The sequence below is a fragment of the Odocoileus virginianus genome, chromosome 34 (assembly GCF_023699985.2).
Source record: "Odocoileus virginianus isolate 20LAN1187 ecotype Illinois chromosome 34, Ovbor_1.2, whole genome shotgun sequence".
Classification (NCBI taxonomy): Eukaryota; Metazoa; Chordata; class Mammalia; order Artiodactyla; family Cervidae; genus Odocoileus; species Odocoileus virginianus.
Genome location: NC_069707.1, coordinates 1,934,594 through 1,952,876, shown reverse-complemented (window position 1 = coordinate 1,952,876; position 18,283 = coordinate 1,934,594). Strand labels below are relative to the sequence as shown.

Here is an 18,283-nt window from a genome sequence, read left to right as displayed (position 1 = left end):
ATAAATAGCTGCAATTAATTTTAACGGCATATCTTATGTAACTCAAATATCCAAAGCTCATCATTTCCATATGTAACGACTATGATTCTATCTACAATTCGTCCCAGTTTGGATGAGCGGCTTTCGGGTGCCCCGGACGGCACGTGCCTGACAAGTGGCCGGCCCACTGGACGGCTCAGTCTCAGCACAAAAGGCGGAAGCTTGGAGCACACAGCAAGTTCACTGAAGTTCTGCAGTGCCGACCCGAGGGCTTGGACGGGGTTGGGTGGAGCCTCCAGCATCAGGAGCCGTCAAGGAGCGGGGTCCCTTCTTCCTGATTCGGCCTCAGCCTGAGGGCCTGACACCACGGGCAGCGTGGGAGGCAGCTCGGGCCCCCCAAATGCCTCGGATCCAGTGGACAGTCTGATTCTATGGGCTGTTATTTGCACTTCTTTGATCATCAGTTACGTTGAATGATTCTCCCTGGTTTATACGTTATTTTTACTCCTGCTTTTACGCTTAAAACCAGATTATTGAGTTAGAAAACTCTCATATACAACTTGCCTAGCATTAAGACGAGAGAGGCAGGAGAGAGAGATTAAGAAGAAAGAGGGATTTTATGCAATCCAGAGCGAGGGGCCCCGTGACTTAACCAGGCACGTGTTCCAGTTACCGCCCCAGTGCCTGCCCCTGCCCGCCCCGCACCCCCAGGGGGGACTCTGGACCTGCCAGACTAGAGGAGGAGCATGTGCCTGGTCCTGTTCCTGTCAGTTTTGCCCAGAAGACTCACTTTGCTCCGAACATCTTCCGTAGCCAGGAAGAGAGGCACACGGCCCAGCAGCTGGTCACAGCAGAGAATGTGAGCAGAGGTCCCTGTGACTTCAGCTCTGCAGCTGGAGTCCGCGCTGACCGGTGAGCGGGGAACGCGTGGGCCTGGCTGCAGCCGTGGAGGTTGGGGCAGCTTGTTACAAAGTGTCAGCATGACAATAACTGCCTCACAAAGGTGCGCCAGGCCTGGGGAGCCATAATCAAATGTGTAACAGGAAAATTCCTGAACCCCACCGCTAGGGGTGGGCAGAATGCACATATAAACGCAAACTGGTCGGTTCTCTTGACTCCATGTAGGAGGAAATGCTATAATTCCTGTGTGGGGGACGGTGATTTATGAAGAAGAATCAGACTGAGGGAGAATCTGGCCTCTCCAGACCAAGGCCCTTATTGTGACACTAAATTTAAACAGCGTTTAGTATAGGAAATTTGTCTCTTGAGAGTCCCTTGGACAACAAGGAGCTCAAACCAGTCAATCGTAAAAGGAAATCAACCCTGAATATTCATTGGGAGGACTGATGCTGAAGCTGAAACTCCAATAATTTGGCCACTTGATGCGAAGAACTGACTCATTCAAGAAGACCCTGATGCTGGGCAAGATTGAAGGCGGGAGGAGAAGGGGATGACAGAGACTGAGATGGTTGGATGGCATCACTGACTCGATGGACATGAGTTTGAGCAAGCTCTGGAAGTTGTTGATGAACAGGGAGGCCTGGCATGCTGCAGTCCATGGGCTCAGCAAAGAGTCAGACACAGCTTAGCAACTGAACAAACAAGTTTAAAAAGCAGTTAGTTTAAAAAGCAGGAATTTGAGAGAAAGAGTATTGGCATGCCCTCCTCCAGCGGATCTTCCCGACCCAGGGATCGAACACATGTCTCTTACGCCTCCTGCATTGACAGGCAGATTCTTTACCACTATAGCTCCACCTGGGAAGCCAGAGGGAAAGAGTATGGGAACCTGACAGTCAGCCAAATTGTTGTTTAACTTTGAGAGTAAAAGAAAGATATTTTACCTCCCATGCACTCTGTTCGAAAACAAAGAAATTGCTCAGTGTAATACACCACCCACACCAAAACTGAAAGAAAATTCCCCATAGATTTAGAGTCTAAGTCCAAAATCCATTGTTTTTCCACTGCACAGATTTTTCAAAAATATGTTCCAAGAAACATTCGTCTCAGAAGACATTCATAAAAATAGGCTTTATGGGTCTAATGAGTTTGGGAAGCATGCGTGCTTTCATTGCAGGAACAGCTAACGTGCGCGTGCACTCCTGGGCGTGTGCCCGCAGGAAGCCGCTCAGTCCTCAGGACTGCTCACCGCTGCGGGTGCCGTCCTGGCCGGGCCACAGGCGAGGAAACGGGTCCCTCAGGGTGCCGGGCGAGTCGGCCGGCTGCACGCAGGTGAGGGGGTCTGGACCCCCAGAGCCTCCCACACGGACTTCCCCCCAAAACAGCCACAATGCCCAGGCGTCCCACGGCCCCGCACAGCCACCTCACCGTGGCTTTGTCTGCAGGAGGGAAGCTCAGGTAGACGCAGACCGAGATAGAGTGTGCCCCTGTCGTCTCCAGCTCCGCCTGTGTGGGGGGTCCCCCCAGCTGCGAGCGCGGTGCGGTGTTCGCAGCCCCAGGCCCTGCTCACAGGCCCAGACAAGAGGGTGAGGTTTTCCCGGCTGCAGCGCTGGGCCTGGAGGGGGCAACGTCACAGGCCGGATGATGAGGGACCTTCCCTGAGGGTCACCGTGAAGACCCTTTGCTCCCTAAGACTGTGAACCAGGTGGGAATGTGTGTCCCCACCACTTCTACTCAAGGCTGCAGGAGCCAGTGAGCTAAGCCAAGAATGGAAATACAGCTTACACATACTGGTAAGGCAGCCTAAAATCTGCCTTTATTTGCAAATGACATGACTAAGAACTTGGAAAATTCTAAGGAATTGGCACAGAAGACTTCCAAAGGTACAGAGTAATTGAACAAAATTGTAGGATACCTACAATACCAACAGAAGTCCACTATATTTACATACATTAGCAATGCAAAAGTTGGAAAATAATTTTTTTTATTTTTTTTAATTTTTAAAAAAATCTTACATAAAAGCACAAAAAACATGCTTAAGGAGAACTTTAACAAAATAAGTGCGAGACCTAAAAAACAATTGAAAATACAATACATAGGATAGATGATTTCAACAAATGAAGAAATAGACAGTGTTCGTGAATTGAATGAGTTAATATTGCTAAAATGTTAATTCCTCCCAATTGTTGAAATCCACACCACACACACCACACAAACAAGCACATGTGTATGATTTGTGTATGCATGTTTTTGTGTATTTGTGCGTATGTGTATGTATTGTTTGTGTATATTTGTTTGTATGTATATCGAAAGTGAAATTACTCAGTCATGTCCAACTCTTTGTGACCCTGTGGGCTGTAGCCTACAAGGCTCCTCCGTCCATGGGATTCTCCAGGCAAGAATACTGGAGTGGGTTGCCATTTCCTTCTCCAGGGGATCTTCCCGACCCAGGGATCGAACCGAGGTCTCCCGCCTTGCAGGCAGATGCTTTATTCTCTGAGCCACCAGGGAAACCTCTATGTATATATGTGTATGTATTTCTGTGTGTGTGTGTATTTGTCTGTGTGTGTTTATGTGTATGTATTTTTGTGTATATTTGTGTTTGTATGTGTATATTTGTGTGTATGTATTTCTCTGTGTGTGTGTGTGCACACGCGTGCACATGTACCTGACCTCCAGCACCCCCTCGGGCCCCACTGGAGGAGGAGACCCCACCACACAGTCAGGAGTCACAGGTGACTCTGAGAGTCAAGGGTTTTAAGGACGACTAGAACAATCAGAAATGGGGACGCCCTGTTCCAGAGCAAAAGCACCTCCTACTGAATCCTTTTTTATAGATGGAATGAGGCTTGCTCGATTTCCGTGTCTGCCTGGCGGCCTTGGGTCCTGGTTGCGGCCCCGGGGACTTCCCTTACTGCCTGCCAGATCTTCTGCCACTGGGGGCGGGCTCTTCGCTGGGGCAGGCAGGCTTCTTTCTCCAGCACTTGCAGCGCTCTGGCTCCAGAGCGCACAGGCTCAGAAGTTGGGGCAGGTGAGCTTAGTTGCACCTAGCCCTGTGGGGTCCTAGTTCTCCGACCAGGAATCGAACCCGAATCCCCTGCGTTGCAAGGTGGATTCTTACCCACAGGACCAGCAGAGAAGTCCCATCTTCCACTGAATTCTTCAGATGGAAAACAAGAACAGCCTTGCCATTGCATGACACTAGAATTACTAAAGAATTTCAGAACAGATTTCTTTTTCTTACTTCCCTTTTCCTGCACAGTTCTTCGAATGATGGAGGTTGAAGGTGACGAGCAGGAAACTGGTGACAAGGCCAGCCGGGCCTCTGCCTTGCTCCGGTGGGCGCCCCCAGGGCCAGCTGATGGGCAAGCGGCTTGAAGCAGGACCGAGGGGCATGCTGCCTGGGTCCCTGGCAGGGTCTGCAGGATCCGGAGGCCGTGAGCACAGCTCCATCAGCCTGGTCTGCTCGCAGGAAAACGGGGACAAAACGGTCCTATGAATCCCATGAGATAACGCGACCTGAACGCATCCCGGGAAAAAGTGCTGATGATTTCAGAAATCTTTCTAAGACAGGCAGCCTTAGCATGTGGGCATCAAAGCCTGCGTTCTGACCATACGCACCAAAGACTGTTTCAGAGGCGAAATGCCATGAAAATTAAAAAGCGCTTCACTTCCATTTACCTTGCTCCGCGAGGTTAAATTCTTACTTTCTCCTCTTCTTGACAACCTGAGAAATTTTTAGCTCTGCCTTATGTAAATATTAAGCCCAACTGGGTCTTCCTAATTAGACCAACCTATGTCTCTCGACCCCTCCTCCCCAGGGCCACCCTTTCTTTCAGGGGAGCACAATGCCCTGAACCAGCTGCTCTGAATTATGCATGCTTCAGCCCGGAGGTCCAGCCAGGCCTGGACAAAGGGATACAGCGGGCTAGCATCTCACTTTTGTCTGCGCCTGCTGTCCTTTGTGAGGTGGCATGGGAAAACCCTAATGAGGCTGCCCGGCGGCTGCAGAAATTCTTGTTGGATAAAGAGGCGCCCCCCTCCTTCCACCTGGCGAGCTCCAGAGAACACACAGCCCCCCGCCCTCGCTCAGCCCCTGCCACGGCCCTATTTGGTATCCTAGGCAACGGAAAGCCAGAGGAAAACAAGGTACCACGGGAGGTGAATCTGATGTAAGAAAAGGCAGATTAGACAGCGGAGGAGAGGCACGTCCTGTCTGGGAGGAGGTGGAGGGAAGCGCCTCCATCCTCCCAGGAGGGCGGGGCCGCAGCTGACTGACCGCCTTCAAGGTCAAGGATGCTGCACCCCCTCCCTGTTTCTAAACACCCCTTGAATGATGAGCTTAGTTTTAACCCCTGAGTCACTGAAGATTCACCAGCTACTGGACTGAAGTAATAACATCATTAAAACTGACCGGAGGCAGAGTCCTTCAAAAACATGAAATTCGCCTGTGCCATAAATGGAAGAAAAACATAACATGCAGTCATGGGGTCCCACCAGCAACTAAGCATATGCGCTGTACAAACACAAATTGGAAATACGTGTTGAGCAAGGTAAGAAGCTGGGCATTCACCGGGTGCCTCGTGGAGGGTGTGAGAGCTGACCCTCAGACAGAAACCACTGTGGCGCTGTGTCTGCCCGCCCCCCATCCCCCATACCCCACCCCCCACCCCCGGGGGCAGAAGGCCCCTCGCCGCTTTCCCACCTCACCTCCTGACGCAGGATCCCGCCCGACAGCCTCTGTGCCCAAACGCACAGCACCTCCTGACAGGCGGGGAGCGGGCATTGGAAAACAGGCCATGTTTGGGATGACTGCAGCTTTGAGGGCCCAGACAATGAATTATTTCCTGCCTGGCCAGGAAGCCTCGGTGCCTGGGGTGGGAGTGTTCTCAGGACAGGGAAACAATAGCAGACAGAGCCCCGGGGAGGAGAGGACCAGACTGTCTGCTCCTCGAACTAAGTCAGAGAAAAGGGCTGGGGTAGTCGTTCTGCACCCCTCTAACGCAGGACACGGGGAGGAAGTGGCAGCGCACTCCAGGATTCCTGCCTGGGAACTCCCAAGGACAGAGGAGCCTGGCAGGCTGCAGTCCACGGGGTCGCGGAGAGCTGGACACGCCGGAGCAAGTAAAGAACAGCAAAGCAACTCAGGGAACACATACGTTACGTGTTTAAGGCGCATGGACATTTTTGGTACCCGGGTAGATAATTGTTATCATCTGAAAGGCAGCTTTTCACTGGGGGGAAAGGGTTTGTGTTCTGTCAACAATCCCTGGACCTCTTGTTGACAGAAGGAACAAAGAAATAATGTCCCACACGCACGCCAGCTCAAGCCTGTGGGAGGTTCCCACACCCTCTTTGTGCTAAGTCACTTCAGTCTTGTCCGACTCTGCGGCACTATGGACTGCAGCCCTCCAAGCTCCTCTGTCCACGGATTTTCCAGGCAAGAATACTGGAGGGGGTTGTCATTTCCTACTCCAGGGGGTCTTCCTGACCCAGGGATTGAACCTGTGTCTCCTGCATCTCCTGCACTGAAGTCAGATTCTTCACCACCGAACCATCAGGGAAGCCCCAAGTTGATCACTCAACAGATGCTGTCTATAAGCTTAACTTTTACATAATGGCCCATCTCTGGGAACCTTGCTTCCAATACCTGGGCGTTGAACTAAAATACCTTTATTTAGCTCACAGGAAATTTCCCAACCAGCCCACCTGTGAATAGTTGAAGGAAGGAAGAAATTATTAATAACACATCCCCTCCGGAGGTTGCCCAGAACCAGGACTTAACTCCTCTCCTTTTAGTATAAAAGAGATCTGAATGCTAACTGAGGCGGGGTGGATCTGCAGGATACAGGCCCACAACCTTCTCTTCTGCTCTGCCGGCTTTCTGAATGAAGTTGCTATTTCTCACCTCAACTACTTGCGTCTTTGTTGATTGGCTTGTTTTGTGATCAGCAGGAGGATAATCTTGGGCCTGGAAACAATTACACACCCAGCCTAGCATGGAGTAAACTCCATTAGTATCTGTCCTACAGAAGGTGACGGCATCTCTGGGATTCTTCTTCCAGACTCTGCTCTTTCCAGCGACTCTCTCACCTCCGGCCACTCAAAGGACACCGGATCCTGAAACCAGCCCCACGCTTTTGCCCGAGGCAGCATGATGCTTGTGGAGTGCTTGGGAGTTCTTGACCAGATGGTGAGGCAGAAGGTGGTGCTGGATCTCACCAGGCGGGAGTGGCAGCCGTGTCCCATCCTACAGGGCCTCGGGCAGACCCAGTTCCGCAGAGAGTCAAGTCCTCCTCCAGGGCCAAGAGCTCTGCTCTTAAGGCCCCACAAGTGAGGACAAGCTTGGGGCCCATGACACTGATATCAGGAACTGGGGCACCTGCTAGGCTGTTTCCAGCATCATCAATAGGTCCTCATAAATCTATTGCTAACGAGTTCTTCTTAGTCCTTCCTGACCCTGTTCAAGGATTCAGCTCTTCAACTTCATGGGGTGTCTCCCGAGGGCCCGAAGCCGTGTGGCTGTCTTACCCTGTCTGTTTCAGTCATGCTCTGATACCTTACCTCTCCTGTCCTGAATGTAAATCCTCGCATTCTATCTGTATCCAGAAAACCAGCTTCTCTTCCACTTTGGGCCCACTCCAGAGCTCAGGAATCCTGCTCACTCTCGCCCTTCTCCTCCACCATCCCCGCCATCCGCAGCAACCCTCTTCTCCACATCTCAGCGGCAAGTCACCTCTTCCATGGCGTAGATTCCTCTCCACGTGTATTTCTGGTGAATCTTCTCCGTGGGATCCAGGGCTCGCAGGTGCAGAGACCATGGCTGGCTCTGAGGATGGACTTGATGCCAGCAGCCAGCACAGAGCCTGGAACGTGAGAAGTGCTGGCACGAGTTTGAAGAAAAAATCACTGCGAATTTTCCTCCTGCACAACCGGAGGGTAGACGTTTGTTTGGCTTCCTTCTTTGTGAAACACACTTATAAAAAATTTAGCTGGACCTTCACGTGGTATTTAGATGTATTGTGTCGTTTCCACCGGCATTTAACAAAGTGTCTTAGATGATCCCCAGGCCCCCCTGGGGACTTTTGGTTTTAAATATTTGACCACGATTTCCCCAACTGTTAGCTGTCATTCACTGCTCCACACATGCTGTCTTACAGATTTTCCTTCAGCTTCCATTCGACATCTTCTTTGAAGATCGCAGCTCGGACCATAATTATTGGTTCTCTTTTTCCTCGTGCAGCTTTCATCATTCTGTGGAATTACTACTTGCATCTCACGGGCAAATCCTGCATTTTCCTACCATCTCAGCGTTAGAGGGGTGCGCTCCAACCCTGTTGTATTGATTGTGATCCCTGAGCTGGTGCAGGAGAGGCTGGCCTGGTGATTGTCAGGCACAAAAAAACCAGACTGACCTTAAGAGAAGAGTTTCCAAGTCAACACCCTCCTGTGGCATCCAAATCTTGGCAGAAGGTTCTGGTGGTTCCAGGCCAAGCACACGTGCCCTGAGACCCTGATGGGGGTGGCACGTGGGTCCTCATATGGAGCAGCACTCTTGCCGAGAAGGAGGTGGGCCAGGGATGGGGGGGAGTGGGATGTGGAAACAGGTAGGAGGTCTCCGGGGAAAGCTGGATCTCTGGGTTAGTGTGATACACAGGCGAGGTCACAGCACATGACGTGTCACACCTTGGAAAGCAGGGCTGTGTAGAACCGAAGCTAGCCCTGCGAGGGCCAGGGGAAGGAGGCCTTGGCTGGTTATTCGACTGCCTGACCTTTATCACCTTGGGAAACTGCGCGATGTTCTAGGGCAGCCTGCAGCCCTAGCATTTGATTGATGGAATCACACGTAAAACAAATGAATGGTTCTAATGGCAAGCCTGCTAAGCACACAACACATAGAATAGATCGAATGGTAAAAGGACTCGTTATCAGTAAGCGGTTTCAACTTTTATAAGAAGAAAGCGGTAAGTGGTAAAGCTGAAGAAAGCAAATGTGTGTGTTCACGTAGATACACATGCACACACATACACACGTATCTGTTAATATACATTCACAGGAGAAAAGAGCATAGTGTAACATAAGGCTGCAAGAGCTGCTAACTTCACAGCACAGATGGGAACCCACATCCCCTCTCTCCCGGAGTTCTATCAGAGGCGCAGTCTAATAGAACCGGGGCTGATAACGCCACACAGCCTGCGTGGCTCACAGCACTGCTGCGGGGGCAGGAAACGCCCCCCACACCAGCCTGCACACGGGAGGAGCCACTTCCTCGGGGTTATGCCACGTGACCACGGGACTTCATGCCTTCCCTCCTATACTGACAGTAAGGAAATGAAACGTACAAAGGTCTCATGTTACAGGAATTCACCAGCTTTTCAGAAATAAATCCACCCAGCTTCTGGGACCAGCACTATGACTTCTGTCGAAATCTAGGGAAATTTAAGCAAGTCACTAATATCTGTGCAAAGCTGTTTCAGTCGTGTCCGACTCTTTATGACCCCATGGACCGTACCCCGCCAGACTCCTCCATCCATGGGATCCTCCAGGCAAGAAGACTAGAGTGGGTTGTCATTTCCTACTCCGGGGGATCTTCCCAACCCAGGGATGGAACTCTAACACCTATTTACTGAAGCAGACGAGCTCTACCACACTCACGGGGCAGTTGAGGATTACTGGGGAAACTGTGGGAAAGCACCTTGGGAAAAGCACAGACCCAGCCCCACAGATAGGTCACTGCCACCCACAGACCGCGGCGGTGGGGACAGAGAGCTCTGGCGTCTGCAGGACAAGGAGCCCGCGCTCTGTGAGACCTGAAGCCGGCGAGACCTGGGCAGACCCCGCGACTCTCCCGTGACCGAGCCTACCGGAACTCTGGTCCACTGAGGACTGCTGTCTCATCATCCGACCTGGAGAAGGGGGATCAGAGCAGAAGCGAGCACGTAGAATAGATCGCATGGTAAAAGGACTCGTTATCAGTAAGCAGTTTCAACTTTTATAAGAAGAAAGCGGTAAGTGGTAAAGCCCAGCTTTACCCGGCCCAGCACCCGCCCGGTGCTGTGAGTGCTGGCCGGGCTCGCTGAGTGCCTTCTGCCCTGGGCGTGGTTGCTCACGCTCCACGCCCCCAGCGCCCCGGCAGCCGCAGAGACGCGGCGTGTGTTGAATCCAGTCGTGTCCTGCTCCGAGGATGACCAAATCCAGTCGTGAGGATGACCGAAAGAGAAGACGCGGATGGGCACACGGCCGAGGGCAGCGCCCGGACCCTCCCCTCGAGAGCAGCCCTCCAGGCCCTGTGCGGTGGCAACGGAAGGCAGACGGTCCCAGGGCAGGGCCCCTGACGGCATCTCTGCGGCACGTGCTCCTGCAGGACCCGGGTGCCCCAGGTGAGGTCCGGCTGCTGCTGAGGTTTAGAACGCAGAGTACATCTTGCCGTGAAAGCCGGGTGACTTCCTCAGGCCGGAACCCCAGCAGAGTCCCTGCCAGGAGCGGGGAGCCGGCGCCGGGAGGAAGGGGTGGAGATGCGGACAGTCAGGAAGCAGCGGGGGCACGTCCACGGGAGGCACAACGTGGGGCCCGGGACTCCAGCTGCGGCCCTATGTCCACGGGAGTGGCCACGTCCCAAGGGTCACAGTTCGGTCCTCCCCCACCTGCCACCAGGAGGCCCCTCACCCGCAGGCCTGGGGGCCCCCTGTGAGCCCACTAACAGCATTCGCTGTCACGGCCCTGGGCACACGACGGGGACTCACGGACTCTGGCCGTTCCCCATCCTGAGTCACCAGGGACCTCATCTGCCCCTCTCGCTCAGCCCCAGGCGTGGGCAGCAGGTCAGCTCGTGCTCCCCCAGAGATGTGCTCCCCCAACGTGCTCCCCCGAACTCCCAGTACCCGTGACTCTGACCTCAGTTGGAGATGGGGCCCTCACCAATCACTAAGTTAGGGATGTCAAGGTGAAGTCCTCCTGGATTCGGGTGGGCTCTTAGTCCAGCAGCGGGTGGCTGTTAAAAAAAAAAAAAAAGGAGAGGAGAGTTCAAGCCACAGGGACACAGGGAAGACAGCTGCGTGGAGACGCGGACAGGGCTGGGCGGGTGCGTCCCAGGTCGAGACCCAGCAAAGTCAAAGACAAGGCTCAGGCCTGGAGTCAGGCTTTACTGGCTCTTTGTGTTGTGACCAGAATTGCAGTAAATACCCGCAGGGCGTAGGCCTGCACTTCCCTGACCGGAAGCCCAGGCTCAGCCGGGAGGCCAAGCCGCAGAAGGACGTCTGGAGTTCAAAGGCAGGGGGTGAGGCCAGGGAGGAGGCGGCCCAGCAGGCAGAAAGGAATGGAGGCGGCGTGTCCTCGCCCCACGGAGCCTGCTCCGCTGGAGTGTGAAGCCAAGTCTGGGCTCCTCCTGCTGCGAAAGCAGCAGTTCTTACAGGTATCAGGGAAAAATCGGTCCAGAACTATGATGCGTGTTTTAAAGCCCCAAAAGGAGGGAAAATGAAGTTTTGGGAGGAGGGCCAGGGCTTGGGGAATTTAGTTAAGAGAAGAATTCCATGAGCAAACACGGCTAAGTTACAAAGTCCACAGAAAGGTGGTTGGAGCTAATTCAAAGATATTCCACAACAAGATATGCAAGTCACTGGAAAAACGTAGATTTTTCACGTCTAAAGTTTTATTCAGAGTCTGGACTATATAAACAAAGCTAGTACAAATGAAAACCTTTTTTTCAGATATATTTTCAACACAGGCTTGGATGACAATGAACAAATCATTGTCAGCAACACAGGGCCTTTAAAACAATGAAGGAAGCAATGGATTTTTAGCCTAATTCACAGGAAAGCAGTTAAGCTCCTGACTAATTGCTGGTTTTTGCTGCGTTTGATCCGACCGATGACCTCTGAAGCAATGACCTAGTTGAAAAAGTTAGCCAGCCAAAGAAGGAAGGTAAAAACGGAGCGTCAAGCTAAATTAACTCGCCCTCCAGGAGACGGGGATGGTAGTCTGGGAACTCGAGCTTGAGAGAGAAGGTATGGAGTGCCATACGCTTCGCTGTGGAAAACAGGCAGGCCTCCCGGTGTGGGAGGAAGCCCCTAGGTCACAGGTCACAGGCTGTGCCCACCCACCCGCGGGAACACGCGAAGGTCCGGCTGGCCCTGACCGTCCCTGGAAGTTTGGGTCCGTCTGAACAGGGCTCCCAGGATGAGCCGTGGGGGAGAGGGGCAGAGATCACCAGCAGCGGGCTCTGAATTGGGATCCGGAGCGTCTAGAAGCCGTGGCTGGGCTGAGAAAGACCACCAGGGCCTGGAGGAGAACCTCAGTCTTGCCTCTGGGTCCCGCCGCCCCTGCCCTCCTCCTGCCCCCACGGCACCAGCACTTTCCGCGGGTCTCAGGAAACAACCCCAGACTGTCGGAGCAAAGCGAGCTGGGACCTGGGGCGCAGACCTGGCTCAGATCCCCACGTGACACTTAGCCCCGGCGTGGCCTTGAGCCCAGCCTCGGAACCGCAGGGGTGACATCCCTGAAAAGAGGTAACGTCCACCTCCAGTCACCAGGGGGCGCTGGCGGGACGCTCACGCCACCAGCCCGGAGGCCCTGCACGCGAGGTGACGTCACGAGGTATGAATGCATCAGTCAGCTCGGGATGCTGCTGCTGCATAACAAAACGCTACCGATAGGGGCGGGGCTCAAACACTGAAATGTCTGTTCTCCCAGCCTGGAGGCCGGGATCCAAGAGCCCAGGGTCTTCTCACCGTCCTCCCTCTGCGTCCAGAAGTCCGCTTTCGTAGGGGCATCAGCCTTACCGGATCAGGGCGTGACTCGCCTTGGATGGCCCTCTGGTGTGGCTGGTACAAAACCCCTTCCGCTTCCGCGTCTCCCAGCATCTCCCTGCAGGATTCCCCGACTCTGGCATCAATAATTTTTGCTTTCTTTGGTGTTTTTTTAAGTAGAAATCAAGTTCATATAATGGAATAAACCATTGCCCCTGACTCATGACATTTTCTCATCTTCCATTCATGCTTGTCTCTCCAGCCGTTTTGTATTTTATTTATTCATTTCTTTGGTGTGAGTTATTTGATTAACACCCGAGATGTATACAACTGGAGCAGAGGACTGCTGCATTGCCGCTCACATCTGTGTTGCCCCATCTCCACCCCTCTGCTCTCCATCCCCCAGCTGCCCGACAGCAGGTAACGCTGTCCTGGATCTTGTCTGTGGTTCTCCTCATGTGTTCATTCTACAGTGTTAGCAGCGTGTCTCTGTGTGTGTGTGTCTGTGTGTGTGTGTGTCCCTGAGGAGGAATATTTGGTTCCGATTTTGTTGCCTGTGTTCTTTATGTCCCAAGAGCTGTTCTTTAAGTCAGTACTTACTAGAGTTTAGTCTCTAAACCACAGCAGCTGGGAACCTGGAACTCCTGCAACTCATGAAAGTTCTCGAGCTGTCCCTTCCCCGCTCCTCCACCCACCTATGAATCAGACACTGTGATGTGTGGTTCTCTGATTACTAATGAGGGCAGCAACCTCCCAGCGCCCTTGCTGAATGCCTGTGTTTTCTCTGCTCTGAAATCCCAGGCAGGGCTTTGCCATTTTTTTTTTTCCTACTGTGTTGTTTATCATTTCACTATTGAATTTAGCTGTTTATATATTCTTGACACTGATTCTCAGTTCAAGTGCATAGAGAATATTTCCTTCCTTTGTGGTCTGTGTGTTCTTTCTTGGTGTTGCTTTAAGATGAACAGACCTTCTAATTTTCATATAATCAAGTATATTTTGTTGTTGTTGTGTGTAACACTTTTTGAGTCTTATATAAGAATTTCTTCCTTATCCCCAGGATCAGAAGAAAGAAATACATTTGTATATTCCACTAACGCTTTAAAGGATTTGCTCTAGATGTGTCCTAAAACCACCTGGAACTGCTTTATAAGCACTGTAAACTAGGGATCCAAGGTCATCAGTTTTCCCACATGAATAATCTCTGTTTGGGACTCTCCTTTCTCTGAACCACGAGGACCCTGAGCTCCTATGGGTGTGGCTTTCCCGTTCCCGCATCCTGGCATCATCAGCAGCTGTCTTCCCCTCAGTGTCGGTCAGTCTCTAAGCTGTGTCCTTTCAGTAGCTTCAGAATAAATATTGGCATCTGGCAGTCGGATCCCCTCTCCCTGCGTCTGTTGACTACTCCTGGACCTTTAATATTTCCTAATTCTTTTTTCTTAGAAATCGCTTATAAAAACCCACAAAATACCCCGGTGGGAGTTTGCTCGGGTTTTCATTAAAATGATAGATGAATTTTAGGAGAATTGCCATTTCCAGTGTTACATTGCAAACTTCCTCCAGAAGCCTGACTTTTCAGGTCAGCGGGCCACCCTTGTTCTCAAGCTCTGATCAGGCTGCGTCTCTCCTGTCTCGTGATTCTCAGCCCTGAGCCTTCCTCATCTCTCCCCTTGTAGCCCAGCTCAGCCTCCTTCCGGAACCTTCCCTCGGGGCTCCAGCCCACGGGACATCTCTGTCTACTAACCAGGATGGAGCAGAGCTGCTGAAGGAAGTCCTCTTAGGTGTTAGCTGCTATAATGGTTTGTAAATTGGTTCCTGATTCACTGTAAAATTCTTTTTTTAGAAAGGCAATTTATTCCCTTTTACCTTAAACATTTCCCCCAAATTACTATAATTGTCAAAATAGGCTCTTATTTTCTGTAACCATAGCAAAGAGGAGGCTTAGCAGTAACTTCTGAGCTTTCTGTGTCCACGCCCCCCAGGGGTCCAGCGGCCTCCTACTGAATCTTTGTCCCAACTCCAGCCCGGGGAATGTGTCCAGATCATCACTGTCAGTGATTCTGAATCTGAGATGAGACTCTTGTTCATAAACAGTCAGTCTCCTTTTGCTGCGTCTTCTACACCACGTGCTATGCTGTACTAAGTCACTTTAGTTGCGTCCAGCTCTTTGTGACCCCATGGACTGTAGCCTATTAGGCTCCTGTGTCCATGGGATTCTCTAGGCAATAATACTGGAGTGATTTGCCCTGCCATCCTCCAGAGAATGTTTCTGAGCCGGGGATCGAACCCGTGTCTTTTTACATCTCCTGCACTGGCAGGTGAGTTCTTTACCACTAGCACCACCTGGGAAGCCCCTTCTACAGCACACATAAAGTAATTTGAACAAACAATTTCATGGGTCAGTTTCACTGCAATAAAAAATACCCTAAAGTTGACCCATAATTTTTGTTTCTGTTTGAGACAGTCAAAATTAGTAAATGTTCTATCTGGAGCCACTGATTTTGTTTCCAAAATAAATGCACCTACTTTCTGCATTTCATTATAACTGATCTATCTAGGATCATCCCAAGTCATAAACGTGAAAGCACGCAGCCACACTTAAGGCATCAGAGGGCTCAGCGGGCATCTGTGTTTTTGAGACGCAGTTAGTGGACGATGATTGAAGTGCAAAAATGTCACTCGGCTTTCTTCAATTCAGAAATAAATTATTTTTGTGAAGGAGAGTTGTGAACTAAAGAAAACTCCTGAGAGTCTCAAGACCTGAATGTTCATGTAATTCCTGTAGTAGAAAAAATCTCAAGTTTGAATCCTTGTTAAATTTTGCATCAACAAGGATGGTGTTAAGTAAAAAGTCATCCTAAATGCTGCATGGGTCACTAACTATTAAGCTGTAAGGATTTGTTAAATATTCTAATAAAAAACTAAAAATTGTTTAATCTCAAAGAATTCTATGATTCAGAAAGTTCATCACAGTCTCAGAAATGTAACTCAGTGTAGTCTATATGCTCGAGACGTCTGTCCAGCCGGCTCTGTGAAGACCCACAGGTAGAAACGGCCAAGCCCTCCCTGCCAGCTTCACTGCGAGACGGCTCTGGGACTTCCTCACTGACACCATCATCTTTGTACCGCAGTTAACCACGCCCCCTCTCCGTCCTTCTGATGGTCTGGGTTCTGCATCAACAAGAGTATTGATCAGCAACGAGCCTTGATTTATGGAGCAGGTCGCTTACCTGTTGTGCCTTGGTTATTTATCTTCGAGAACACAAGGAGAGTCAGTCTGACCTTGGCAGATCAGATAAGAATCCCGGGAGCTTCTCAAACATCTTAAGAGTCGGTGCAGCCCCCATGCCTCTATAGGGATGGACTGTCAGTCCTGCAGCTTCGTGGAGCAGTCAGCAATCACACCCTCGCTTCCCCAGAGATGATGGCTGGAGCAGGACAAGGAACCTGGATGGAAATTAAGGAGACATGGCGGGATAGTTGCTGCTGGACCAGAGAGTGAAAAAGATGGCCTGCAGAAATGTCTGTCCAAAAGCCACATTCGCCTACTGTTTGACAGTAAGAACCCTCTAGCCTGTTCCAGAAATCATGGGATAAGGGCCGGAGTTCGGTGGGGCACTCAGGGGGCGCAGTCTCGGGTAAAGTTCCCATTGCGTTTAAACTGCAACCATTTTACCCTAGACTTGATGCTTTACCCAAAGGGAACAAAAACTATGGCTGTATTTGTGGAGATTCACATCCCAGCTCCTCTAGATTTTAAATATTTGGTTTATTTTCAGACCAATCCTCGAACACAAGTCTGGAGTTTTGGGTTTGGACACTATACTCTTGGAAGTTCACCTGTAAAAGACAGAGTTGCCTGGTGGAAGCATTTGATGATGGAAACGGAGGAGGACAAGTCCGGCACGGGGATGCCTCCTTTCCAAGAGAGCACGAGAAACATCACAGAAGGGCACTCACGGTTGAATGAAGAGGTGACTTTACTGGGTCATAAAGAAAGCTGAGAGCCCAAGAACTGATGCTTTTGAACTGTGGTGTTGGAGAAGACTTTTGAGAGTCCCTTGGACTGCAAGGAGATCCAACCAGTCCATCCTAAAAGAGAGAAGTCCTGAATATTCATTGGAAGGACTGTTGCTAAAGCTGAAACTCCAATACTTTGGCCACCTGATTCGAAGAACTGACTTATTGGGAAAGACCCTGATGCTGGGAAAGACTGAGAGCAGGAAGAGAAGGGGACGACAGAGGATGAGATGGTTGGATGGCATCCCTGACTCAAAGGACATGAATTTGGGCAAACTCTGGGAGATAGTGAAAAACAGGGGAGCGTGGAGTGCTGCAGACCAAGGGGTCGCAAAGAATTGGACACGACTTAGCGACTGAACAACAGCGACAACATTAAATCCACATTAAAAAAAAAAAGAGTATTTGCCCTTCCAAAGAATCCTTTACAGGTTTTTACCACAAGGTACCTCTTTACATGCAAAATATCATTTGACTTATAAAGAAAAGAGGGAAATTTGGGGAGCTTGTAAGTATAGAACCGGACCCTCCTGCAACAATGTCGACCTGCATGCACAGAAGGGCTTCTCTTTTTTGCTGATTTCCTGGATTTCTGGGTCTATTTTTCAGAATGGCAAAAACATAGCAACAACTGTTGGAACATGTGAAATAAAGGTTGCTACTAACAATGGAAATGTTTAAACAAGAACTTTGCTTCTATGAAAGGAAGTGAAGAAATACAAGTAAAATAACCAAAGGACATACACTACTAAAAAAATTTGGAGGAGGGGCAAGTGAGTCTATTTAAGTTCGTTTTATAAAAAAGGACAAGTGATTTTAAAAATTGTTCTAGGAATGATGATTATTACTTTTCAGTTGACTTATTAAATACCACTCCCAGAAGAAAATGGGATTTAATTATGTAGCCTCTATCAGTGATCATCGCTAAGGTTTTTTACAGTTTTGCCACTCAAAGTCTACATGTGATCTGATCTTCCATGTAAGAAGTTGAATCATCTGTTTCATTATTATCTTATAAATGTCTTCAAGAAATAGCAGATAGGTGAAATGGTGATGTAACTACTGTTTGAATAAAGGACATAAAAATTCCAGTTGCTTTTTAAAAAATTGTAACCGCAATTCCTTCTTAAAAAGTGGGCCATGTGACCCATCGCGTATTAGGTTGTTGTTTGTTTAAGATTTCACTGCTGAGTTTGGCTGGTGATCATAAAGCCACCACTTGTTTTGGTAAGGCTGATCTACCTCCAAAGGAAATGAAATACATTTCCTGAGCTTTGAGAACCAGAAACGACTGTGGCTCGCCACCTTTGATTAAATTAAGGTGCTGTGAATAGACAGAGCTGAGAAGAAAGACGCTAAAACAAGGGACTTCAAACGACCAAACCCCGTGGACCCCTTCCCTCAAGGGAATCAGTCGTAACAAGGAACCTGAACACTTGTCCATCAAACTAGCCGTTTTTATTAAATTCTCTCCGAGTTGAAAAATAAAAATACAGACGTAAAATAGTTCGCTGGATACAAGGAACTGAACATTTCTGAGTGCACGCGGATGAGCAACCTAAGAGTGACATTAAATCTTCTGACGTGGCGTCTTTCCCCAGCTTGTTCAAGCATTTCCTTAAACATATGAATGTATTAAATAC

At 50.2% G+C, this 18,283-nt stretch overlaps 3 long non-coding RNA genes across 3 annotated transcripts; 2 read left to right on the top strand and 1 right to left on the bottom strand.

Moving 5' to 3' along the window:
- Positions 1-738: 738 nt before the first annotated feature.
- On the top strand, positions 739-7,877 carry LOC139033053 (uncharacterized). The gene is made up of 3 exons (XR_011485685.1): positions 739-891; positions 4,139-5,429; positions 6,942-7,877. It is a non-coding gene; the product is annotated as an uncharacterized lncRNA (long non-coding RNA).
- LOC139033054 (uncharacterized) lies at positions 2,665-6,970 on the bottom strand. Its single transcript, XR_011485686.1, has 2 exons — positions 5,587-6,970; positions 2,665-4,338 (listed from the first exon to the last, which is right to left on the bottom strand). It is a non-coding gene; the product is annotated as an uncharacterized lncRNA (long non-coding RNA).
- A 2,562-nt stretch (positions 7,878-10,439) lies between the features above and the next one.
- Positions 10,440-17,749, top strand: LOC139033055 (uncharacterized). The gene is made up of 2 exons (XR_011485687.1): positions 10,440-16,178; positions 16,400-17,749. It is a non-coding gene; the product is annotated as an uncharacterized lncRNA (long non-coding RNA).
- The last annotated feature ends 534 nt before the right edge of the window (positions 17,750-18,283 follow it).